Below are 18,501 nucleotides of genomic sequence, written 5' to 3'. Positions count from 1 at the left end.
AATTACCTTTCTCTGTGTGTGTGTGTGTGTGTGTGTGAGTGTGTGTCTCCATGTTTGCACTTTTGTTAATGCTTTTCAGCTCCGTACATGCATGGCCAAGTACAGACACGAGTGAGTCATGAGTCGCAACACACACACAAAAGGAATACACGTTAGTGGAGGAGATCTGTGAGGAGGAGGGGGTGCGTGGATAAGAGGTGACCAGGGTGTCATCGATTGTTGCAGGGATGGAGAGATGTGTCCCTCGCTGTGAGGCGAGTCAAGATGAGGCAAAGCCGCGTGCTGCAGGCCATTTTTGTGCCTGATGACTCGCAGCTGATGTCTTATCTTGGCCATTCAACATGGGGGATTGAATGTGTGCACAGGGAAAAGAGAGGTGGGAAGAGGCAGGGGTGACAGAGTAAAAAAATATATATTTATTTAACTTGAGATACAGCAGATGTTCTAGATTTGTTGCAGGGCTTAAAGATTTTGCCTTGCAATCTTTAAATATTACAGTGTAATTGGAGAAAGAGAGAGCAGCATAAATTGCTGGAGAAAACTTTAATGCTTGAGATTTCTCAGCATTTGTGTTTCAATCACATGAGAAATGTTATGTTAGAAGATTGTGAGAGCTTAGTTTGTTTTTTCTCTACAAATGGATATGCATTCTAGTTAATATAATGTGTAGCAGCTGTTCGGGCCAATATTTATATTTGTTTTTCCTAGCAAGTTGTTTGTTGCTGTGAATTTACCATCTTTCAAGCTTGAATTAGTAAATGTCTGAAAATATATATTTTTTGAAGATTCAGCCAGCTAAATAAACAAATCTTGACTACACCAAGTTGCTTTGATTTACCCTTTCTGAAATTATATAACCTGGATTACTGAGAATCTTCACGCTAGTTATTTTTAAGAAAGGTTATTTATTAATTTAGTCCTTGGCACACAGTGCCTTCTCTCTCTCTATCACACTCTTTCTCTCTCTGCTAAAGCAACTGACATTTACTATATACTAGTCATGATGAAATCTGAACTATTTAAGGGATAATGTAGTACACTTCTCATCAATATAATGGGTTTAGACTTTTATACTTTGATGCTTCTTTTGGACTCTGTATAATATATCTTGCCTTAGCCAACATCTTATCTTGCTGTAAGCAAATCAAAGGGAGCAATCCAAATCCCTGTTTCAACACGGGTGTTATTATGAAGTCTCACCATGTACCGAAACCTATTTTAGGAGTTTAAAACAAACTTTTGAATGCAAATAAATTTCTAGTTAAACCACCAACCTCTTAAGCCTCTTTCTAGGAGGTTTTCTGCTACTGAGGTTTTCAGCGTTTTATATAATGTAATCAGCCTAGTTGTTAGTTTAGTGAACTGAAGCAGTCCCATGTAGTTAAAGCCTCAGCCATTTATTTATGTGGTAAATTCAAGTTTTTTCATGGTTGTCATATGAGCAGATGGCTTTCATTGCGATGCAATAGACTCTTTGTTATTAATGCCAAAACAGTGTACATCAAAATTAAAACATGGTATCTATATTAAAGGGATTTCTGAGATACAGCTGTTTAGCTACCTGTTAATGTAAAAATCCAATCAGCCAATCACATGGCAGCAGGTCAGTGCATTTAGGCATGCAGACATGCACAAGAGGACCTGCTGTGGTTTAAACTGAGGATGAGACTGTGTAAGAAATGGGATCTAAGTGGCTTTAAATGCTTATTGGTGGCAGACTTATCTGAGTATTTCTGAAACTGCTGATCTACTGGGATTTTCCCATATAACAATTTCTACGCTTCACAAAGAATTATTCCAAAAACATAAACTATCAAGTGAGAGGCAGTTCTCTAGGGGAAAATGTCATGTTGATGCAAGAGGTCAGAGGAGAATGGCAGACTTTAAATTGAGTAGGAAACAACAGTTTCAATTGAGTTTAGTTTTATTTAAATAGCCTAAAATCACAACAGCAGCTGCCTCAAGGCCTTTGTGCTATAAGGTAAACAAACTAGCTAATGGACAGAAAACCCCAACAAACTGGATAGGCCCCTATAAGCAAGCACTTGGCGACAGTGGGAGGAAAAAAAAAAACCTGATAAAAACCTCTGGTCAAACCAGGGTCAGGGAGGGACACCCATCTGCAACAGTCTACCTGACTGGGGGTTAGGGGAGAGACACAGGAGAAAATAGACTGTGGAAGAGATCCAGAGTTTAATAATAACTAATGGCTAAATGCAAAATGATTTATAAACACACTGGGTTTGCGCGGGTAATTTTCAGGGTTGAGTGCAATGACCTAATTTTTAACTGATCACTAGTTGTCTATCACTAGTGTTGTTTCTGTACTGTGTTAAGTTCTGAATCCTCACTGAAGTTTGTCGAATAAACCATTTCTATGCAGATAATGAGTTAGCAACAGCAACTAAAATAAGCAGTCGTCACAACCAAGATATGCAAAAAAGCATCTCTGAATGCAAAACACATTAAACCCTGAAATAGATGAGCTACATAACCAGAAGACCACTTCACAGCAGAGGCTGTTCTGGTCATCTTAGAGCAAGAAACTGAGGCTAGAGTTCCCACAGGCTCTCCAAAATTGGACAGAGGATTAGAAAAATATTGCCTGGTGTTTTAGTAGGGCCAGAATTTGGCATAAGTAACATGAAAGCGTGGATCTATGTTGGCAGTGTAATGGGGTTATGTTTTTTTTTTAACACACATTGAGTTCCTTAATACCATCTGAGCATCATTTAAAGACCACAGACTACTCTTGCTGACCATATTGACCCTTCATGCCGACCCTTCTGATGGCTGTTTCCAGCAGGATAACACATCATGTCACAAAGCTCAAATCATCTGACACTTGTTTTTTGAACATGACCAATCTGGGCAACCAGCTGATAAACCTGGAGCAACTGTGTGCTGCTATTATGCTAATAATTGAACCTGTGCCACAAAGAATTGAGGCAGTTCTCTAGGGAAAGGGGGGTTCAGTGCAATACTTGGAAAAGGTTTACCTAATGAAGTTAGCAGTTAGTGTATTTAGTATAAATATGATATACAGTTCTGTGCAAATGCTTTAAACTGATTATAGTAAAATGCCATGAAACAGGTAAACACAAACAACTTAAATAAGACCATCTTTAATCACCCTGTGCTTTAATTCACTGTAATTCTCCTTAGTAAGCTCTTCAATGTATTTGGCAGGTAGGTTGTTTCACGCATCTTCAAGAACTTGTCACAGCACTTTTGTCTCTTTATGTAATCCCAGATTGACTCAGTGGTATTGAGATTAGTGCTCTGTGGTGGCCATAACATCTGTTGTAGTGCTCCTTGTTCTGCTTGGCACTGAAGAAAGTTCTTAATCACTCCAGCTGTATATTTAGAGTCCTTATCACGCTGCACACTGAATCTGAGACAAATCAAACGTCTGCCTTATGGCAGGCTATTACACAGTTAAAAAAATCTCAACATCTGATCTGCCTAAAACATTTACACAGAAATATACTTGGGTACAGTAAAGGTAATTTATTGCTTATCACCTTTTAGAAAGTAGTTGAGAGGAGTACACTTCCAAAACAGTCAAAAGTAGCAGTCACTGGCAGCAACTGCCTTTGCAATTATTAGCAAGTGACAGTAAAAAGTTGCCTCAGGAGCTCCATAATGAGTGAACAGTCATTTCCATTCTGACCTTTTCCTGCTAAACTGTCATGGTGGTTATTTTCATGCACGCTGTCAGAGTAACACACTTGCATTATCTTTAATGTCATTGGCTTTAATGTCAGACTTTCATTCTGATAGAGCACTGCAGACTTTTCCAAAGATAAGATTTATGACGTCAGACTATAATATGCTGATTATTTCTCATTTGAATATTTACATGGATTATGGATTGTTTGTGGTGTTTCAGAAAAAATGTGTAAGAAATATCACCTCTCTAATACAAAATACATGTTAGAGGTATATTTATGGCCATTAAAAAGGAAGATTTTATAGCTGATGTGCTGTTAATAAGAAAGTCTTGGAGTCTTACAAAAGTAGTGTACTGGGAAACTGGCCATTTCTATGATTTAAGAAGCAGCCTTTATTTCAGTAAAGTGTCAGCCTGTAAGATCTATATGAGCCACTCACTAGCTCCACTTAAAGTGCATTGTGTTAATATAAGTTGAAAGACTTGAAAGAAATGCTGCAGTCTTCAGACTTTTTCTTTAAAAAAAAATGGCTTTGCGGATGACAGATGATGACAAGCTGATCCTATCAATTTAGAAATGGTCCTTTACGCAAGCTTTGTTTGATTTTTGTTTAAACCAAAGAAGAAGACCACCTTTGGTCGCAAATGCATACTAATTATCAAATCTGTAAACAAGCAAGTTACTAAACATTGTGACATAGTAGTTGCTTCTTTCATTAGAGATCCATATGATGGTTGGGGACCTCAGGAGGTGGCTTGGCTCATATTATCATCAGATCTCAGCCAGGGAGTCAGCCAAGTGGAAATGCAATCTGCACTGTGTGTTTGCATTAGTGAAAAAGTATCCACTGACAAGACACAGACATTATTACCATGTCTTCTTGCCATGCCTCTCACTAAAGAGTCTCAGAGGACAAGTCTTGCTGCAAAAACGGAAATAAGTCTTGGCTCTGTAGCATCCACAGCCCTCACAACACAACACCTGCCCATGTACAGCATGTGACAACACACAGACTTGGCACAGCTTTACCTCTCCTGCACCGTCCTTATTTTGCAAAGCCCTCATAAAAAAACAAGATCCAATTACTAAGCCGACAGATGCAGTCATCAACTTCTATGTGTAAATGCAAGGGCACAATCAGTTTGTTCATTGTCTGTATAGCATTTCCAGATGCACATTACACTTTTATAGTAGGTGTAAATAGTCTTTCTCCATTCGGCCCTTCAGTCAGCTACACTGCCAGTCAATGCTAGGGCAGGCTGAGTGGAAGGATGAGCACTGGCGCAAACAATCTGCCAGGGACACATGGATAATTTTTGTTTTGTCATCATGTAATGGTAGGCTGACCAGCAAGCTAATCTCTCCAAAATTCAGTAGTATAGTTCAGTAATATAACTCAGTATAGTCCATTTAACAAACTCTTTCAACCTTGACTGGAAAGGGTTACAGAATAAAAATCAATCAAAAGTTTGTTTTTCAATATTTGTCACACTTTTCAGATTATCGAATACATTTGAATATTAGATAAGATAACCCAATCAAAAACAAAATACAATTTTTAAGTGATGATTTCATTTTTTAAGAAAAAGAGGATATCCAAACCTACCTGTCCCTGTTTGAAAAAGTAACTGCCCCCTAAACCTAATAACTGGTTGTGCCACTTTTTCTCAGTCTTTCACATATCTCTGGAGCACTGAACTCTTCTTTCCAGAATTGCTTTAATTCAGCCACACTGGAGGGGTTTCGAGTATGAAAGCCCATTTAATATCATGCAGAATACATCTCAATCTGATTTAACTATGCCACTCCAAAACCCGCATTTTTTTTTGTTCTTTGAGCCATTCACAGGTGGACTTTGAGGTGTGTTTTGGATTATTATCCTGCTGCATAACAAAAATGCACTCGAGTTTCAGAGCAAAAGGGATGGACACACATTTTCCTTTCCAGGATTTTCTGGTAGAGCAAAATTCACAGTTCCATCAATTACAGCAAGTCGTCCAGCTCCTGAAGCAGCAAAACAGCCCGAGACCATCATGACCATCATGACCATCATCATCACTGTTGGTATGATGTTCTCATTATGGTACCCTTGTTTACACTTTGCATGGCAGATGTAATGCAACTCAAACCTTCCACAAAATTTTATATTTTTCTTGCCACAGAATGTTTTCCCAAAAGTCTCAGGGATCATCAAGATTGTTTTTTTTTTTTTTAAATATGAGACTTTGTGTTCTTTTTGGTCAGCAGTAATTTTTACATTGGAACTCTCTCATGGATGCCACTTCTGTCCAGTCTCTTTCTTATTGCTGAAATATGAACTCTGACCTCAACTAAAGACAAGTGAGGCCTGCAGTTCTTTAGGTGTTGTTTTGGGTTATTTTGGGACCTCCTGGATAAGTCTTTGATGCACTCTTGGAATAATGTTGGTTGACCAGTCGCTATGGGAAAGGTTCAGCACTGTTCCAAGTCTTCTCTATTTGTGAATCTCACCATGGTTCATTGGAGTCCCAAGGCCTTAGAAATGGTTTTGTAACCATTTCCAAACTGAGAGCTAACTAATTACTCTGTTTCTCAGCTGTTTCTTTCAATTACTGCAAAATGCAATATGCAGAATTTCTCCTGTTTTTCCATTTTGAATCATTTCCTTCAGTGACAGACAATAATAAGTAGACTATATTAGGACATCCTCTGATCTGATTTGAAGGTATAAGACTGTGCGTCTAGTGTGTAACACTAAAAAAAGTAGCCTTTGAGAGCTGGACAATCTAAAGTAACTAGAATCAGTAGAATAAGACAGCAGGCTGTCATTGTCAGTAGCCAAAAATCATATTTGAATGATAGTGAAGACTTTTGATCACAGAGAGGGATAAAGCACTATATAATTGGAATTAGGAGGATTTCAGGGTAAAAGATAACCTATAGTAACATTTGCCTTTGCACTATAAGCCCCATGGGCAAATTAAAAAGATATTTTACATCTTAAAAAAGGCCTTTATCTGCTATACCCAAGAGGGTATAATTCTTTTACAACAACAAAGGTAAGTTGAGTTTCAATCAGTGTTAAGAAGGTTGGTTTTTGAACAATAAATGAGTTCAGATCCACTTTCCATTTATATATTCCAGCTACATGTGTGCAAATACACTGCTACTAAAGAGAGCAATGATAGGATGAGTGAAATGAGTGCACATAATAGAAAATAATACATTTATTGGTGGACAAAAGGTTTGGCAGTTTCCTCTTCATCCTATATATTTGGGTTGCTGCTGAACCAATTTATTAAAGGATGTAACAGAAAACCTAATAACTGTGTTTAAAAAAAAAAAAAAAATCATTTAAAGACCAAATTAAGCACACAGGAGCATTATTGTGTACTACAAAGTGTTGACAGAAGCAGAATTTCCACATATATATATTGTGGCGAGCTCAGACAAGGAGGAGACGGAGGTATCGTTTGGTCTTGCGTCCCCTGAGCTAGCCAGGGAGCACAGCCGTTTATTCACATTCGCAGAAAAATACTGCCGCTAGCCAACTGCTCAGCGCGGCAACAACAACAACAACACAGGGCGCCCTCTGACCCCGGAAGGACACACCGTCGCAGCGAGAGGGCGTCACCTGTCACTATGGCAACATAAACAAAACATAACTGTACAAACAGAACCCCGAACAGCCCTGACCCACTATATAGCCCCCACCTAAGGGGTCAGTCGTCCCCGACGACCCCATTACCCCACACAAAGTCCTGCAAATGTCCAGGTGCCTTCTTTTGGCGCACCGGCCAGTCACGACCGGCGGGGGAAAAGTCACTTGGGTCAGAACATGGGGTGCCACCATCATCCCCTGCTCCGGCGTCTGCTGGAGCGAGCGGTCGGTACGGTGAGAGCCTGTCCCGGTGCAACACCACCATGCGCCCCGGGCCCGGCATGCGGATACGGTACACCACGTCTGTTAGCCGCTCCACGACCTCTGCCGGCCCTTGCCAGTGACTGCAGAGTTTGGGGGACACTCCTCTCTTGCGAACCGGGCAGTACACCCAAACCTTGTCGCCAGGCATGAAAACCCCCCCTCGGCACTTGGTGTCGTAGGCTCTTTTCTGTCGTACTCCGGCGCTGGCCTGGGCCTGGCGGGTGTAGACATGAACCACCTGCAGCCGCTCCCTGAGCCTCCTGTAGTAGTCCATCTCTGGCCCACCATCAATCTCCGGCTCGGGGGAGGACCCGAACACCAGATCCACAGGCGTCCGGAGCTCCCGTCCAAACATCAGAGCGGCAGGTGTGCACTGGCTGGACTCCTGCACCGCAGTCCGATACGACCAAAGGACCAGGGGCAGATGTCGGTCCCAATCTCGCTGGTGGCAGCTGGTGAGAATGGTGAGCTGGGTGGCCAGCGTGCGGTTGAAGCGCTCAACCAAGCCATCGCTTTGTGGGTGGAGCGGTGTGGTTCTCGTCTTCTCCACCCCCAGTCGCCGGCAGATCTTCCCGAAGACCTTCGATTCAAAGTTACGCCCCTGGTCACTGTGGAGCTCAGCCGGGACCCCAAAACGGGTGAACATCTCCTCCACCAACTTCTCGGCCGTCGTCGTTGCGCTCTGGTCCGGCACTGCGTAGGCCTCTGGCCACTTCGTGAAATAGTCCATAGCCACCAACACATACCGGTTCCCTGACTCTGTGACGGGGAAAGGCCCTAGGACGTCCACTCCCACTCTTTCCATTGGGGCCCCCACCAGGTACTGCTGAAGGGGGGCAGTGGAGCGTTGAGTTGGGCCCTTCTGTGCCGTGCAGGTGTCACAGCAGTGCACATGGAGTTCCACATCCCGTCGACAGCCAGGCCAGTAGAACCGTCCCCTGAGGCGGCGGAGAGTTTTGCCGTTCCCATAGTGTCCTGCCCCCACCGAGCCATGGACCAGCTCAAGCACCTGCGACCGCAGCGACCGAGGCACCAACAGCTGCAGGAGATCTCTGCCCTGACCGGGGGCCCGCCATCTCCGGTACAGGAGGCCGTCGTGGGTCTCCAGATTGTTGTGCTGGGAGTAGTAGGCCTTCACCTCGGGCTCCTGTCCCGACACCCCCGTCCAGGTGGGGCGTTGCACCGCCTCCAGCCAGGCCCCCACCTGAACAGGCCCCCCAGAAAAATACTGCCGCTAGCTAACTGCTCAGCGCGGCAACAACAACAACAACACAGGGCGCCCTCTGACCCTAGAAGGACACACCGTCGCAGCGAGAGGGCGTCACCTGTCACTATGGCAACATAAACAAAACATAACTGTACAAACAGAACCCCGAACAGCCCTGACCCACTACAATATTTTATGTGGTAATGAAAATGTAGCACATCTGATGCAAAATGACAAACAATATCAAATAAAACAAATATTCAAGTGTGTGTTAATAACACAGAAAGCACAAACTCCTACTATTAGTAATTTGAGATGTAGGTTGCAGTGCTGACAAAGAAATTATATCCATGGTTCTTTTTGGCAGGAGCACCAGCACAACAGCTCTCTGGCTTGCATATTGTGGTATTTCCATTTGATTGACAGGTGTGTCATAGCCAGAGACGCATTGGGCAGACCCCCAACTGCCGTTGCCTTCCCTGTCAGTGTGGTTGGTTTGAGGCTGTCTACATGGATTGTCTGGCCAACATGGAGAACATGGTGAATTAGAGAAGTTGACATGGTAAATCAGTGGAGTTGGCTCGGCAGTGCACTGCTATGAGCCAGGCTTTGTATCACTGCAGAGGCTGGGCTTCAGGCTATGAGTAGTGCTTATCAACCAGCAGATGCCAGTGAAGGTATTTGTATCTGCGCATATTTATGTTTTCGGCATTTTAAGAGTTTCCCGATTAGTGTTCTGAAACATCAAAAGCAAATGCTGGGCAAATAATACTAATCATCAGCCAAAACAAAGCAAAATTTCTAAATTTAATTAGAAATATGTGGGATTTTGGTGTAATGACAAAAAAGGGTTGCATGTATTTTATCACCTCTTGCTAACTTCCAGTTACAATATTGCCAATATTGAAAATATTGAAAAATAATAGTCAACAGAAGCCTCTGTCAGTATCCAATTATTTTAACAGATAATTACTGCAGATGCATATTTCTGTAAGTAGCGCTTTGTGTCACAGACACACTGATTTTAACGTCTTTATCAGTGAAAAAATAAAACCAAAGTTGAATCCCCAGTAAAGGCATCATGTAAACTCTTGGCTATTTTGTTGGTATTGTCCATTTATAAAGAAGAGTCACTGTAAATCAATAAAACGCTGTCCAAAGTGACGACCTTTATCCTGTGATGAAACATTTGCAGTGCCCCCAACCAAAGGTCCGGAGGAGTCACTGAATGGTTTGATGAGAATAAAAATGTGCATCATAGGCTGTGGCCTTATGAGTCAATAGAGCTAAACCTAGATTTAAAACCAATGTGTTAGACTACACTCTCCACTCTCATCATCAAAACAGCAAATTGAGGAGATATTGGTAAGAGAGGAGATCCAGGGACTTGTAAAATCAATACTAAGGCACAGTGCTTTAGTGGCATGTGGTGATTTTTGTGTGTATTTTAACCCTTTAGTAACTAAATGAATTTAAATGACAAATATGAAATTTACTGGAGCAGAAGCATAAAGTAGCATAAAATGGCAACAGTTAAGCAAAATACATGTGCAAATTCTGTATGCCTGCAGTTAAACTGAATATTTAGGTTCCATTTAGTGATGTACTCTAGATCCAGTTTTCCTAAGGGGAACGCTGGCATAGACCGCATTATAACGTGAACATTGTTCAAAGGATTTTAAGAAAACTGATCAATAATTCAGCCATTTAATTTGCAAACATTCTAATTACTGCAAAATTACAGTTGATTTAAATGACACATATATGAGTCAATTAATGATCAAAATTTAGGCCTCTGTTTTCTTTTTCTCGTGTGTGTGTCTTTTTCTGTTAACTATAGCACAATATAAACCGTCATAGGAAACAGACATGAGTGAGGCTAATTGCAAATTGCTTTAGTTAAGTGTAGTTCAGCACCCCCCAGACACGTTTTGGCTATCATGGATACTCGACATAGAAACTAAAAGCATTATGGGACGGAGGATAGAGAGATACTGCGGAGCGAGGAGAAAGAGTGTGTGTATGAGTGAGGGGGAGAGCTTATCCACACACAGAGATAGAAACATACATTCTTAGAAAGAGATAGTGAGTTTCAGTGACGCAGCAGACAAAGAATTATCAAGGGAGAAAGAAAACTGCAGCGTTTTGATTAAGCCCATCACACTGTGCTAAGACCATTTAGACTACAGACATCCATGCTTGGCCGTCTCTCAGCGGTCAGAGTCTTCACTCCTTCCCTGACCTCCTCATAACCAGGAGCTCTAATCACTGTAAAACTGATTCATTAAAATCTGCTGTTAGTGAGAGGACACACACGCGGGTGAGCAAATGGACCACAGCCAATTATGTGATTCCCTGCCAGTTAGAAAGAGATTTAGGCATTAACTATCTCTGAGGAGGGAGACAGTGATCACTACAGCAGATCTACACATTATTATAGGTTGTGGAAGTGTGTGCACATCCATACAGAGTACATTGCTGGTTGGCTTGAAATCGGGTCACCAAGGGATCTGAAACTGTGTCCGAATCCGTGATGCAAACCTTCGTGGACTGTGCAGAAGAGAAATTGTAAAAGTTATGGGGAATGCAGCAGCTCGGTGCACGAATGTAAACACAGACACAGGAGGAGGATTAGGTGACAGAGACATTCAGGAGGATTATGTGAACCATGGCAGAGAAAGAGGGATAGCTTCACCACTGTAGCTACTGGTATGTTACCTTAGCTTTGTTGTGAAATACAGTTTAAAGCAATGTCTGTTTAAACACTTTAAAAAAAAACATTGATGTTGTTGTGTACTGCATGTGTGTGTGTAAACATAGGCTGAGAAAAAGCTTTAGCATATGCAGTAATAGCATGCAAATTAGCTTCAGGCTCACATTACTTATGGTAATTAGCCATGTGAATCTGTGGTGGTTAATGCAGGGTAAAACATGCTAATCTGGTAAAGGTTGTAAGGTTTAAATGTAATTCAGGTCATTTTTTAATACTTCTACCATCCCAAATGACCCCCCCCTCCCTCCCTTCCAAAAAAGGAGGAGTTTACAGATGCTCTTGCAGATAAAGATATAACAGAAAGTTACAGGTTTGACAGATCGTTACACTCCTGCTCTCCAACACTCAAGAGAACATCAATCCTTCCTTAAAACGATTAAGAATTTATTTATTTATTTACTGATCATGTTTTGACCAAACTAAAAGATACCTTTCAAGTAAATGAAACGTGAATGCAAAAGTTAAAAGAGTGCTAATACAGCAGAGCAATTTCTAAACTGTATATCAGAAGGAAAGAGTCGTGATATAAACAGTAATCACACCTGACAACGTTATCTCAAAATTTTGAATTCAGTTTGAGGCTGCAAGTGGTTTCTGTTTGTGCTGCTGCTGAAGAAATATCCCCATGGAAAATGCTTTCCATTTGCTCTGTTTGATTCTTCAGAATGATAAGACAGGGAAAGGACTTAATCAGAGGCCTGTGGGCAGATTCAACCTCCCAAGAAAGTAAGAAGCCAATATAGTCTGACTAGGTGTGATTTCCATGTTACGTTATACTATTTGAGGAATGAAGGAGAATCTTAGAACTGTCTAATACCACAAGAAACATGGGCTGTAGCTCAAGTCACAAGGGCCCTCCGCTGATTTTATGCAAGACAATATTCTACTTGACATAAAGACTACTGATGTCCTCCTTAATCTGCTCTGTGACTCTCAAAGAAAAAAAAATACAGTATTGTGCCAGTAATACACTGTGCCAGTACTAGCCGCATCTTCTTTATATTTTGTTAGGAAACTGGAATATAGGTGCAATGATTTAACGAAACATTCAAACATAAACAGGAATAACAAGCTTTCTTGTAATTTCTTTAAGTTGTCTTCTGATATAGTTTACTGTACATAATGTTCCTGATCTGAGCCAATCATTTCACGTTTGACTTTCAGATATTATTCATCTTTTGTAGCTCTCATGTAGTTTTTTTTTTTTTAGGTCTGGCATCTCTTCTTTTATCCTTCATTTGTGCAGTTTCCTCAACATTTTTAAGGACACTCTGCACACCATGCTGAGATATGCCAGTTTGTTAGCTAATGATTCTTTGTCAATTTAGTTGTTGGTGCAAATATAATTTTTAATGTCTGTCAAACTGTGTTATCTTTGGCATTTTTCATTCAAAGGAACGGAAGACATTATATGATTTTAGAACAGAAAAAGATACAATTTGAAATTAGTTCTTGTCTGTCATGTGCAGACACAACACTGATTCATAACTTGAGTAGAGTGTGTTTTTTACGCTTGATTGATTTGATTTGATTTGATTTGATTTGATTTGATTTGATTTGATTTGATTTAGGTCAGTTTTACTTGGCTTAACAACAAGAAAATTTCCTCTGAAAATAGTCAGGTTCAAGGACTGGACTGAAAGTAGGCAGAAAGGGATCAAATTTCTTAAGGACCTAGCGAGACCCCAGAGAACTATTCCTTATTAAATTAAATTACTAGGAAGTCTGGCATAATAGTATAGCATAATAGAATAGAATAGAATAATAACTAAACACAAAGTATTGTTCAAGTTTAAGATGTTAAGTGTGGGAAATGCAGGTGTGTACTAGAAAAGGCGGTTCTAACAAAGATGTTATTTGCTTTCTTTATGAACTGTTAACTCTTCTTGATTAATGTTTTAAGATTGAGATATTTTGGCCAACAGAAAGCCGTGCTCTTACCCTTCAGGGTGGTGTATTCTATTTTTGCACGTCACTGTAGTACAAAGTAAGAATGTACTACAAGAAGTAAATTTGTTTTTCTCCTTGCGTGAACATAACAATGGACATTTTTGAATGTTAAGTGGAAATTCATTTTTAATCAGGTATTTCCTTACTGGTCCAGAGCGGGTTGCAATAGGGGATAAAAGTGCTTCATGCAGAAAGCAAAACAAGTACAGCACTTTGTTGGTAAGTAACAGGACAAACATTTTTTTCAAGACTCATATGCATTTCCTTTTGTGCCTGCTAAGCCTTGCGTTTAGCTGTCATACTGTCATTTAAAGTTCAGGAATAATATGATGTAGGTTAGGTCTCTGAATTCCATTATTTTAAAACAATCTTAAAATAATCACAGAGACACACACATATATGGTGCTGTAGTACAATTAAAATATTGGCAGCCTCTACAGCTTTGTATGCTGCATTTACAACCTTGTGCTCTAGGCTTGGATTTCATGGATAATATGCTGGATCTCACAAAGAAAAGTGCTTTATGGCACTGAACAGAGGGAGAGCAGCTTTTACAATTTATTGTAATAGCAGATGGTGGAACAAGTGAAAGGTTGATGGTAAAATCACATCCAACATTCCATCTAACAGCCCCTTTAAAGTCTAACCGAACTTAATTTCTTCCCAAAGGACTGGAAATCTTGGATCTGTGATTTCTTTCACTTTTATTTCTCTTGTTACCTTTAGGGCATAAGAAATTTTTCTGAAGTGCGAGGCAGAATCAATACTGCAATATCAAGTGAACCTCTGTTAAACATCCAGCTGTATTTTCCCTGACCAGCAATTTGGGGTGTTCATTGTGAGGAGGTGAAAGGAGATCAAGTTTCTGAAAGATGCTGTAGACATCTGTTAAATCTGAATTGTGGTTCAACATTAGCGGTTCAAAAATAAATTCAAAGCTCAAAAATATCCTTTCACAGTCCTGACTTCATCACAGGTTAAAATGACATTACAGTTCCTGAATCTATTATTCTATCAGGGACTGTGCTCAATCTAAAGCATTGCCGACCTACTAAATGTTCAATTTGTCTCTGTGCAGTTCCAGATTTTCAAAGTCCAGGTGGTTTACATTTGCTGTAAAAATGGTGACACTGACAGGAAGCATTGAATTAGCTGACTTGGGTTTGTCTGCAAGCTACATCAGCCTGGAGATAATCTATCTGGACCATTAGCTTCGCTGACACACTTGACTTCATCTAATTCCCCGACACTAGGGATTGACCAGAGCAGATAACATCTGATGTCTTTGTGTTATTAATTGTGGATTACCTTATGTGGCCCTACTGTTGACTCATTTGAATTCTCTCTAATATTATTTCTTATCGCTTTGTGATTTATCACTGGCTGGGTTTGGCCCGCGGCTTTACGTTGATTCTTTCAGGTTCACTGTTGATTTACATATTCATGAGGAGAAGGTTCATTGCAACCCACAGATGAAGCTGCCAGATGCTCCTTTGATACAAGAAAGTGTTTTAATTATAGCAAATTACATATTTTTGACATTCAAACCTTGGTGGATGGTTAACAAGATACTTATCCATAAGATATAAAAAGTAACAAGCTTTTAATTTCAACCTTCAGTAGCTTCAAAGGTTACAAATAGACTTTGCATTATATGCTAGTTCCACCTTATATCATCTTCTGCATATTTATTGTTTATTTTTGGCTATAGCATATCAGTTCCAGTTATATTATTAGAAATACTGTATTCCACATTAATAAGAGAAATGATGGGGGCAGAATTGAATACATAATACTATGCTGTAAACAGGGCTGTTTTAAATATGTACACATGTTGTAAGGCTGTGGACCTTACAATAAGACGAGTAAAGTTATACAGTATGATTTAAAATTACTTTGCATATAAGGTTTTACATCAATAGAAAAGATCATTGCAAAAAAAAACCCCAAAACAACAACAATAATAGAAATGTTCTGTAACCAAAGCTGGGAGTGGTGGTTTCGCCTAAGTTTGGGACAGCTGCTGATGAAACAGATGAAAAGTTGTTCTTATTGTTGTATTTTCTACTCTGCTTGGAGGTCACACACATAATAGTTACCTATAGGGTAACTGCATCAACGAGTCTGCAAGGTCACAACAAATTGGAGGGCATGTGAGTGCGTGGTGTTGCTTTCATTGTCTGATGATGATATTTATTTCATGCCGACTAAGACCTTCAAATACTTCTAGAAAATAGCAAAGCACAGCAATATAACAATATAACGATGTCTTGATGTCACAATATAAGACATAGTGCATATGCAAACTTAAAATGACAGGTTTGTTACACTTTGTCTTGTCACTTGTTAGTTTTTCTTTTCACTGGTAAATGTGGAAAGTGAGAAGACCTGTTAGGTTATTGGTAGGAAAGAATCTATTTTTGAATAAACTCGAACTCACGAATTTACTTTCAAATAAGACCTATATATCAGGAGCAATTTACAATTAAACACTGATATTCCTGCCTCCAGAGAAGAATCAAGGATCCCATAAATGAGCCAAAAAAATGACATTACATGTGAATATTTCTTCTACTTCAGCTGTAGCAATAATAAAATGAAGGTTTATGTTCTAACCCTCTCCAGCACACAGTGCAAGTTTGACAACTGCTAAAAACGTGCTGACAAATACGGGTATATTCTGACACTGTCAGCTGAAACACTCTCTAACATAAACATAAAAATTCTCAAACAACATTCAGTAAGCTGACAAACACAAATCCATGAATCTTTTCAAGCGGCTGATGAAATTTTAATTGACGATCAGTGTCTGATGGTTAGTCTTTTGTCTGAGCCATGTGGGTATCTGCCTTCCTTTTTGGCATCAAGCTGTGACTACTAGTGTCTGATAAGAAAAACCACAGACTAAAACAACTGCTTCCAATAGCAAACTTTGCGCTGATATCATTACAATTTAATGATATGATTCAATTAATTTTTGAGAAGGACACTGACAAAGAACTCAGTGTGCCACATTTTGACTCAGTTAAATGGGAGCAAAGACGACCATAAGATTTCACCTTTTTTTCATGGGGAAATAAACAATGATAGTGGCAAAACAAAAAGAAATGCAAAATAATAAATAAACTATTGGATGGATGGATGAAATATCTATCCATCCACCCATTTTATAGCATAAATCAGTCACTGTGGTGTTGGCCACAACTGTCTATTCCAACTAAAAGACTGTAGAAAGCATTTGGAGCAGTTACTCTGGTTACAGACATTGTATAGTCGTCTCACTTTTTAACTACTCTACTGTCCTCCTTTTTCTGTAGCTCACCCAAGATAAAAGACAGAAAGGAGATATATACTCATTACTGTTACTCACCCCAACGCCAAGCATCAGGACACCTCAGTGACTTCACTTTTGATTCAGATTTTTAACTTTAGAGGTTCATGTGCAGGGTGCGACAAAACTGGTTTTTATCCATTATCCTTTTTTATAAAAACTACTGAGCAACTCAGAGAGACAACAGAGAGATGCACACAGGGCATCCTAAATGATTACAGCACTCTGACTTCTGGGATACTGAAGAATGCTATCAATCTGTTGTAATTACTTCTGCTATACAACTGCTTTCTAAAAACCAAAAGGAGAGTATACAACATGCCAATTTTTAAGACTTTTACCGGTTGCCTGTTATCTTTCTCATTGATTTGAAATAGCTCTTTAATATTTATAATGGTGGTAGTGTGCACCATAGACTATAGATAATAAATGCTTTTAATTTATAGACCACAAAGCCTTCTCGGATGCTCTTGTTCCTTTTGCTGTTCCTAAAAGCACAGCAGAAAAATTTGATGGTGCTCTATACAGCCATTATACTCCAAACCACTGGAGCAGCCTTCCTGACTATTTGAGAGAAACTGAAAAAGGCAGTACTTCCATATTGACAGTTTAATCTGGATTCAATGAAATGTTTTATTGCTTTTAAAATATTTGAAATCACTTCTGCCAAGGAGCTTGTTTTTGTTGATGTTTGTTTGTCTGTTGGTCATTCTGTTAGCATGGATAGAAACTGAAGAGGCAGTTTTTATGAAGCTTGAAAAGAGATGGGCTAGAGGAAGAACTCACTATGTTTGGTACGGATCTGGTGATATTTAGAAGTGTATTGTTATTTTTTCTTACTCTTTTTTTACTTTGCTTCATGTTCTTCATAGCACCACTAGGTCTTGGCGAGTGGTTTGTGAGTATTTGCAAGGAAGTTAGCATCTTCCTCGCAAACTACAGGTGACTGTGGCAACCTGCTGTGACCAAAGCAATTGCAACAAAGTTTTCAGAGCAACATAGCTTAAGGGACCAATTTCACTCAGTGACTGACAGTAGCCAACTGCAACTACTCACCAGTCAGTTGGGGAATACTGACTGGTGAGTCAGGGTGTCCCTGTGTGAGAGGGGCCTAAAACAAAAGGATGGTTTATGTCATGAATAGTAACACCAAAGGTTTTACAGTGTTTTGATGAACTATTGTGAGCTAATGTTTAATGTTACTCTGTTGTTCTTAAAATATTCCAATTTATGAGTGTACCTGGTGTTATTATTTTTTAATAAATGAGTAGGATGTTTAATCAGAGCCACTGACTTTTGTGGAAGCCTGCACTCAATGACTGCTCTTCTGGCTTCAAATCAAACCAATTTGAACAATTACATTTGCAATTCTTTTATGAAGTATTCTAACATTTGTAATTTGAGTATAGTAAAAGTATTTGCAACTTTTTTTTTTTAAAGTTTCAGCCCTTAATAGCAGTAGTGCAGTATAAGTAATATTGCAGTTAAGACATTTGAAGAAAGTGCTGCTTCCTTTTGATAACTGGCAATGCCATCCTTGGAGCTATGCACATTTGCTAGTGTTGCTGTTCAAGAGCTGACACATAAAAAGAGAAGCTGGCATTCAACTTATATGTATACCGTGTCCTACCTGTAGGCTGTACAACATTCAATCTTGTAAGC

The 18,501-nt window shown here is 39.7% G+C and overlaps 1 protein-coding gene across 4 annotated transcripts in view; it reads left to right on the top strand.

The window, feature by feature from the left end:
- Positions 1 to 18,501, top strand: part of pcdh9 (protocadherin 9) — a 188,817-nt gene that overhangs the window by 30,069 nt on the left and 140,247 nt on the right. The window lies entirely within an intron of this gene.

Source organism: Perissodus microlepis, chromosome 1 (assembly GCF_051167445.1).
Source record: "Perissodus microlepis isolate ML-2025 ecotype Zambia chromosome 1, ASM5116744v1, whole genome shotgun sequence".
In the NCBI taxonomy this organism is placed as follows: domain Eukaryota; kingdom Metazoa; phylum Chordata; class Actinopteri; order Cichliformes; family Cichlidae; genus Perissodus; species Perissodus microlepis.
Note: the sequence above shows the minus strand (reverse complement) of the source record. Positions and strands in the feature narration are given on the sequence as shown.